Genomic DNA, 9,990 nt, shown 5'->3' with positions numbered 1-9,990 from the left:
CACAGAAATGGTGCATTACTTATAGGTGAAAATCAATTCAAATGACAAATATATCTCTTTTGAAACCATTTTAATAAGTTGCATAACAAGTACTGAAAGAAAACTGTCAACTACAAACTATATTCGGCAAAAAATATCCTTCAGGAATGAAAAGAATGTAAAGACACTCTCAGATAAAGAAAAACTAAGAATTTGTTGCCAGTAACACTCCCAATTAAAATTGGTTACAAAAAGCACTCTTTAGGGGCGCCTGGGTGGCTCAGTCGGTTAAGCGGCTGACTTCAGCTCAGGTCATGATCTCGCGGTCCGTGAGTTCGAGCCCCGCGTCAGGCTCTGTGCTGACAGCTCAGAGCCTGGAGCCCGTTTCAGATTCTGTGTCTCCCTCTCTCTCTGCCCCTCCCCTGTTCATGCTCTGTCTCTCTCTCTGTCTCAAAAATAAATAAACGTTAAAAAAAAAAATTAAAAAAAAAAAAAGCACTCTTTAAAAAAAAAGGAAATGATAACAAAAGAAGGCTTAGAACTTCAGAAAAGCAATGACATTGGGATTCTGGTCCAAGTTGGTGACACAAAGGGCTCCTGAAATCATCTCCTCCCACAGATACACTGAAACCACAGTTACATATACAATTTCCTCTGAAAGCAATCCAGAAAATAGCTGAGTGACTCATAAACACCAGGCAAATGAGAGAAGAACCACATCAAAATTGGTAAGAAAGGCTGAGATACACTCTCGGTATAAACTCCACACCCAGCACAGCAACATACAATGGGGGAGGAAACACAACTGCCAACATCTCCGTGAGGAATCAAGATTTTGGACCCAACATCTAGTATGCCAGGTTTGAAAACTTCCACCTAATAGGGCTCTAAAACGACCTATCCTGAAAGCCAATGGGGGCATGCATCCATGAGACCCACAACACTAACCAAACAAAGAAGCAGTCTTAATTGGCTTGTTAGGACTCACACTGGCTATTCCCTCAGGTCTCAGTGCAGAGGTAGTAGAAACACCCATCTCCCAGCCTTTCCCTGAAAAAGGGCCTAATTGAATAGTTTTAAGGCTGTAACCTGAGGGTCAGGCTCCTAATTTAGCACACATCTAAGGGATGACTGAAATCTCCCTCTGCCACACTCCAGGTCACCAGTATCTCCTTGAAAGGAGCTTGTGCACATGTATGGCACCCCAGCATTTTGGTTGCAACCCAGAGGATGCAACTATTGATTTCCTGGCTTTCGTGACCAGTGAAACTTGCACCTGTAGGTTTCAGAATACTGTATCAAACAAAGAAACAGTTCTTGACTGGCTATAACCCAAGATCTCAGTACAGAGACACAAGTTAGAAATACTCATCTCCCAGTCTTTCCCTGAAAGAGACTGTTTTGCCTATCATAGAAGCTATAGCTGAGGGTCCAGCTTCCAATAAGCTCAAATTAAATGCCAACCGGTATCTATCCCTTTCGGACACTGACAGATATTGGCAACAACTTCAACTACTGGAACCACTAAGAACAAAGATGCTAACTTGCAAAATCACTAAGGTTTGAGAGAAAACTAAGAGCTAGGACGAGGCCAAATGATAATGTTCATACCCTACACAAGGCTACTCCTTCAAGATTGTGGGAGAAGTAGATGTTTTATATAATGCACAGAAAGTCAGTTAAATGAGGAAACAATATGTTCCAAACAAAATAATAAGGCAAAACTCCAGAAACAGCTTTTAATTAAATGGAGACAAGAGATTTACCTGATAAAGAGTTCAAAACAGTGGTCATAAAGATGCCCTCTAGATCAGGAGAACAGTGCATGGATAAAGTGAAAATTTCAACAAAGAGATAGAAAGTTAAAAAGTACCAAGGAGATATCACATAGGTGAAGAATATAAAAACTGACATGAAAAATTCAATAAAAGTGCTGAACAGCAGACAAGATCAAGTGTTAGAAAGGATCAGCAAATCTGAAGACAGGGCAGTGGAACTCATCCACCATAGGAGCAAAAATATGAAAAAGACAGGACTTATGGGATACCATAAAGCAAATGAATATATGCGTAATAGAGATCCCAAAAGGAAAACAGAAAGGAGAAGAAAGTTTAGTCAAAGAAACAGTAGCTAAAAACGCTATAAACTGGGGAGGAAACAGCCATCCAGATCCAAGAAGCCCAGAAAGTCCAACTAAGATAATCCAAAAAAGACCCATATCCAGACACATAATTAAATTGTAAAAAGTTAAAGACAAGGAAAAAATCTTAAAAAGAGCAAAAGAAAAACAACTTGTTACATGCAAGAGAACCCCCCCCCATAAAAGTATCAGCAGATTTTTCAGCAGAAACTTTGCAAGACAGAAGGGAGTGGCATGATATATTCATAGAGCTGAAAGAAAAAACTTCCAACCAGGAATACTCTACCCAGAAAAGTTGTTCTTCAGAATTTGAAAGATCAAGTATTTCCCAGACAAGCAAAACCTGAAGGAGTTCATTACCAACAGACTGGTCCTACAAAAAATGTTAAAGGGACTTTTAAAACTGAATGAAAGGACACTAACTAGTAATAGGAAAACATGAAACTATAAATCTCACTGGTTAAGGTAATTATATAGTTAAATTCTGAATACTATAATGTAATGGTGGTGGGTAAGACATGTATAAATCTATTATGAATGTTAAAAGATTAAAGTACTAAAAACAGTTACAATAATGTAATGGATACATAAAATTAAAAGATTTAAATTGTGCCATCAAAGACATAAAATGGGGGGGTACAGCAAAAATACATATCTTTAGTACACATTTAAATTTAAGTTGCTGTCAGCTTAAAATAAACTGTTATAAATATGCTTTATATAAGCCTGGAGGTAATCACAAAGCAAGAACCTATAATAGATACACAGGAGATAAAGAGAATAATCTAAGGATATGACTGTAGAAAATTATCAAATCACAAAGAAAGCAAGAGAAGAAAAAAGAAACAAGAGAATTCTGGCAAAACAGCCAGAGAACAATGAACAAAATGGCAGTAGTAAGCCCAAACCTATAAATAATTACTTTAAATGTAAATGGATTCAATTCTACAATCAAAAGGCACAGAGTGTTTGATAAAATAAGGCCCAGCTATATAATGTCTATAAGTGATTTGCTTCAGCTTTAAAGACACACACAAACTGAAGGTGAAGGGATGGGAAAAGATATTCCATGCAAAAGGAAATCAAAAGAAGGCAGGGGTAGATATACATATATTAGACAAAATAGACTTTCAGCCAATTGTCGATAAGAGACAGATAAGGTTACTATACAGTGAAAAAATGGCTCAATCCATTACAATATCATTTGTAAATATTAATGAACCCAACACAAAGCACCTAAATATATAAGGCAAATACTAACGGACCTAAGGGAGAAATAAACAACAATGCAATAATAGTAGAAAACTTTAATATTCCATTTTCAACAATGGATAGATTGCCCAAACAGAAAATTAGTAAGGAAACATGGGACTTAACCTGCATGTTAGACCAGATGGACTTAACAGACATTTATAAAACATTCTATATAACAGTGGCATACACATTCTTCTCAAGCACATATGGAATACTCTCAAGGATAGATCATATGTTACGTCGCAAAAAAAGCCTTAATAAATTTAAGAAGATTGAAATGATATCAAGTATCTTTTCCAACCACAGTGGTATGGAACTAGAAATTAATTACAAGAAGAAAATCGGAAAATTCACAAATATGTGGAGATTAAACCACATACCACTGAATAGCCAATAGGTCAAAGAAGAAATAAAAAGAAATAAAAAAATATCTTGAGACAAATGAAAATGTAAATACAACATACAAAAACTTAATAGGATGCAGCAAAAGCTCTAAGAGAGAACTTCATAGTGATAAATGCCTACAATAAAAAAAAAGAAAGAGCTCAAATAAACTAAATTTACACCTTAAAGAAAACAAACTAAACAAACTAAAAAAAGAAAACAAACTAAGCCTAGTATAATAATGAAATCACAAAATGAACTAACAGTAAACTAGTAAAAGAAATGAAATAACAAAGATCAGAGCGGAAATGAATAGAGACTAAAAAGAAAATAGAAATCAACAAAACTAAGACTTGGATGTTTTTCTTAAAGATAAACAAAATAGACAAACATTTATCTAAACTTACCAAGAAAATAAGAATAAGTATTCAAATAAACAAAACTAGAAATGAAAGAGGAGACTTTACAACAGATGCCATAGAAATACAAAGCATCATAAGAGTTTACTATGAATAATTATATGCCAAGTTGAAAAACGTAGAAGAAATAGATATGTTCCTGGAAACATACAATCTACTCCAAATGAATCATGAATAAATAGATAATATGAACAGATCAATAATGAATAAGGAAATTGAATCAATAATAAAAAAACCTCCCAATAAAGAAAAGTCCAGGACCTGACAGTATTACTAGTGAATTATACCACTTAAAGAACTAATAGCAATTCTCAAACTCTTTCAAAAAATAGGAGAGAATACTTCAAAACTCATTTTATGAGGTCAGCAGTATGATACTATACCAGACAAAAACAGTACAAGAAAATTACAGGCCAATATCCCTGAGAAACATAGATGCAAAAAATCCTCAAAATAGTAGCAAACCAAATTCAACAATACATTAAATGTATAATGCACTATGATCAAGTAGAATTTATTCCAGGAATTCAAGGATGGTTCAACATCTGCAAATCAATCAATGTGATATACCACATTAATGAAATGAGGGGTAAAAGTCATATGATCAAAAAAATCATATGATCCTCTCAATAGATGTAGAAAAAGCATTTGACGAAATTATACATCCATTCAAAATAAAAAATACTTTCAACAAACTGCTTAGGGAGGAAATATACCCCAACGTAATAAGGCCAGATAAGACAACCTCACAGCTAACATTATTCTCAATGGTACAAAGCTGAAAATTTTTCCACCAAGATCAGTTACAAGACAAGGATGCCAACTCTTGTCACTTTTTAGTCAGCATAGTCCAAGGAGTACTAGCCAGAGAAATTGGGGAAGAAAAGGAAAAGGCATCCAAATCATAAAGAAAGAAGTAAAACCATCCCTATTTTCAGATGATACATTATATGGAGAACACCAAAAAGGACTCCACCAAAAAATTGCTAGAAATCATAATTGAATCCAGTAAAGTTACAGCATACAAAATGAATATACAAAAATAGATTGTGTTTCTATACACTAATAACAAACAATATGAAAGAGGGAGTAAGAAGACAATCCCATTTATGATTGTATCAAGAAGAATAAAATACTTAGGAATAAATTTAGCCAACGTGAAAGATTTACTGAAACTATATAAGACACTGTTGAAAGAAACTGAACAAGACACAATTAAATGGAAAGATATTCTGTACTCATGGATTAGAAGAATTAACATTGTTAAAATATCGATAACTATCACAGAATCTATAGATTCAATGCAACCCCTATGAAAATTCTAGTGACATTTTTCACATCAATAAAGTGAACAATTCTAAAATTTCTATGGAACCACAAAAGACTCCAAATAGCCAAAGAAATCCTGACAAAGAACAAAGGAGAGGCATCATACTTCCTCCTATCAAACTATATTACAAAGCTATAGTAATCTAAACAGTATGGTTTTAGCATAGAAACAGATACATAAATCAATGGAACAGAATAAAGACCCGAGAAATATACAGCATATGTGGCCAGTTAATTTATGTCAAAGGAGCCAGGAATATATAAGAGGAAATGGGTTATCTCCTCTAAATGGTAAATTGGGCAGCCATGTGCAAAAGAATGAAACTGAACCACTATCTTACATCATACACAAAAATCAGTAAAAAATGAGTTAATGGCTTCAACATAAGAAATGAAACTATAAAAATCCTAGGAGAAAACATAAAGGGTAGGCCTCTTGACATTAGTTGTGGCAATGATATTTTGGATTTGACACCAAAAGCAAAGGAACCAAAAACAAAAATAAATAAGTGGGACTACATCAAACTAAAATCCTTCAGCACAGAAAAGTAAACATCAAAAAAGTTAGAAGGCAACCTATAGAATGGGAGAAAATATTTGCAAATCATATATCTGATAAAGGGTTACTATCATAAACATATGAGGAACTCATACAATTCAATAGCAAAAAAAAAACTAATAATTCAATATAAAACTTAGTAGAGTAAAAGAATAGACATCTTTCCAAAGAAAACATACAAATGCCCAACAGGTACATGAAAAGGTGATCAACATGACTAAACATCAGAGAAATACAAACAAAAACTACATGCGATATTAACTCACACCTGTCAGAATGGCAGTCATCACCCTTTTTTTTTGTATTTTAATTCCAATATACCTAACATACAGTGTTATATTAGTTTCAGCTGTACAATATAATAATTCAACAATTCCATACATCACCCAGTACTCATCACAACAAGTGTATTCTTTAATCCCCATCATCTATTTAACTCATCCTCCCACCCCCTTCCCATCTGGTAATGAAAAGTTTGCTCTCTATAGTTATAGTCTATTAGTTTCTCTCTCTCTCATTTTTTCCTCTCATTTTTTTTCTTAAATTCTACATATGCATGACATAAATCATGTCATATTTGTCTTTCTCTCACGGACTTATTTCACTTAGCATTATACTCTCTAGCTCCATCCATGTCACTGCAAATGGCAAATTTCATTCTTTTTTTTTCCTGGCTGAATAATGAGCCTATCCATATACATATATACCACATCTTTTTTTAATGTTTGTTTATTTTGAGAGAGATAGAGTGCAAGTGGGGGAGGGGCAGAGAGAGAGAGGGAAACAGAATCCCAAACAGGATCTGCACTGCCAGCTCAGAGGCCAATGTGGGGCTCCAACTCACAAACTACGAGATCATGACCTGAGCCAAAATCAAGAGTAGGACACTGAACCAACAGAGCCACCAAGGCACCCCATACATAACACATCTTTACCATTCATCTATTGGTGGATACTTGGGCTGCTTACATAATTTGGCTATTTTAAATAATACTGCAGTACACAAAGGGGTGCATGTATCACTTTGAATTAGTGTTTTTGTCTTTTGGGGGTAAATACCCAGTAGTGTGATTACTGGACTGTAGGGAAGTTCTATTTTTTTTTTTAATTTTTTTTTTTAACGTTTATTTATTTTTGAGACAGAGTGAGACAGAGCATGAACAGGGGAGGGTCAGAGAGAGGGAGACACAGAATCTGAAACAGGCTCCAGGCTCTGAGCTGTCAGCACAGAGCCTGACGCGGGGCTCGAACTCACGGACCGCAAGATCATGACCTGAGCCGAAGTCGGCCGCTTAACCAACTGAGCCACCCAGGCGCCCCGGGAAGTTCTATTTTTAACATTATGAGGAACCTCCATACTACTTTTCACCGTGACTACGCCAGTTTGCATTCCCACCAGCAGTGCTAGCAGGTTCCATTTTCTCCACATCCTAGCCAATGTTTGTTGTTTATGATTTTAATCATTCTGACAGGTATGAGGTGATATCTCACTGTAGTTTTTTTCATCACTGAAGTTTTGACTTGCATTTCCCTGATGTCTAGTAATGTTGAACATCTTTTTGTGTGTCTGTAATACATTTGAACGTCTTTTTTGCAGAAATGTCTGTTCATATCTTCTTTCCATTTTTTACATGTTTATTTTGAGAGAGTGTGTGTGCAAGCAGGGAAGGAGCAAAGAGGGAGGGAGAGAGAGAAACCCAAGAAGACTCCACATTGCATGGAGCCCAATGCAGGGCTCAATCTCACAAACCATGAGATCATGACCTGAGTTGAAATCAAGAGTTGGACACTTAGCCAACTGAGGCACCCAGGTGCCCCTCCACTTCCACTCTTAATTTGATTATTTGATTTTGGGGCATGGAGCTGTACCAGTTCTTTATATATTTTGGATACTAACCCTTTTTCAGATATATAATTTGAAAATATCTTCTCCTATTCAGTAGATTGACTTTTAGTTTTATGGATTGTATCTTTCATATACAGAAGGGTGTTAGTTTGCTGTAGTTCCACGAATTTATTTTTGTATTTATTTCCCTTGCCTCAGGAGATATATCCAGAAAGATTATTTGATGGCCAATATTAAAGACATTTATGCCTATGCCTTCTAGGATTTTTACGGTTTCAGGTCTCATATCTAGGTCTTTAATCCGTTTTTAGTTTATTTTTGTGTATGGTGTTAGAAAGTGGTCCAGTTTCACTGTTTTGTATGTAGCTGTTCAGTGTTCCCAACACCATTTGTTGAAGAGATTGTCTTTTTTCCCATTGAATATTCTTTCCTTCTTTGTTAAAGATGGATCATACAATTGTGGTTTCATTTCTGAGTTTTCCTTTCTGTTGCATTGGTCTGTGAGTCTATATTTGTGCCAGCACCATACTGTTTTGATTACTATACCTTTGTAATATAACTTGAAGCCCGGAGTTGTGATGCCTCCAGCTATGCTTTTTTTTGTCTCTCCAAAATTGCTTTGGCTATTCGGGATCTTTTGTGATACCATAAAAATTTTAGGATAGTTTATTCTAGTTATGTGAAAAATGCCCTTGGTAGTTTGAAAGGGATTGCATTAAATCTGTAGATTGATGGGGCGCCTGGGTGGCGCAGTCGGTTAAGCGTCCGACTTCAGCCAGGTCACGATCTCGCGGTCCGTGAGTTCGAGCCCCACGTCAGGCTCTGGGCTGATGGCTCGGAGCCTGGAGCCTGTTTCCGATTCTGTGTCTCCCTCTCTGTCTGCCCCTCCCCCGTTCATGCTCTGTCTCTCTCTGTCCCAAAAATAAAATAAAAAACATTGAAAAAAAAAAATTAAAAAAAAAAATCTGTAGATTGCTTTGGGTAGCATAGACATTATAATAATATTTGTTCTTCCAGTCCATGAGCATAGAATGTCTTTCCATTTCTTTGTGACATCCTCAAATTCTTTCAACAATTTTTTATAGTCTTCAGAGTTCAGCTCCCTCATACCTTTCATTAGGTTCATTTCTAGGTATCTTATTTTTTTGTTGTAATTGTAAATTGGATTGTTTGCTTCATCTTTTTCTACTGCTTTATTACTGGTGTATAGAATACAGCAGATTTCTGTACATTCATTTTGTATCCTACAAATGGGAGTCTTTTGGGTTTTCAATATATAGTATGATGTCATGTGCAAATGGTGAAATTTTTACTTCTTCCTTACCAATCTGTATGCCATTTATTTTTGTTGTTATTGTCTGATTGCTGTGCCTAGGAATTCCAGTAGTATGTTGAATTAAAGTGCTGAGAGTGGACATCCTTGTCTTTTTCCTGATCTTAGGGGAAAAGCTCTGAATTTTTCCCCAGTGAGTATGATGCTAGCTGTGTGTTTTTCATATATGACCTTTATTATGTTGAGGTATATTTCCTCTAAACCTACTTGCTTGAGGGTTTTTATCATTAATGAATGATGTACTTTGTGAAATGCTTTTTCTTCCTCCATTAAAATGATCATGTGTTTTTAATATTTTCTCTTATTGATGTGATGTATTACATTAATTTGTGAATACTGAACCACCCTTGCATCCCGAGAATAAATCCCACTTGATTGTGGTGAATGATTTTTAAATGTATTGTTAGATTCAGTTTGCTAGTATTTTGTTGAGAATCTTTGCATCTATGTACATCAGAGATACTGGCCCGTAGCTCATTCTGTGCTGTCTTTATCTGGTTTTGGCAGGTGATAGTGGCCTCATAGAATGAATTTGGAAGCTTTCCTTCTTCTACTTTTTGGAATAGTTTGAGAAGAATAGGTATTAACTTTTCCCTAAATGTTTGCTATAATTCATTTATGAAGCCATCTCGTCTTGGACTTTTCTTTGTTGGGGTTTTTTTGATTATCGCTGTTAATTGTTCTGTGCAAATTTTCTATTTCTTCCTGCTTCAGTTTTTGTAGGTTATATTTTTCTAGGAACTTATC

This window comes from Neofelis nebulosa, chromosome X, assembly GCF_028018385.1.
Source record: "Neofelis nebulosa isolate mNeoNeb1 chromosome X, mNeoNeb1.pri, whole genome shotgun sequence".
Lineage (NCBI taxonomy): Eukaryota > Metazoa > Chordata > Mammalia > Carnivora > Felidae > Neofelis > Neofelis nebulosa.
This window is presented reverse-complemented; position numbering follows the sequence as displayed.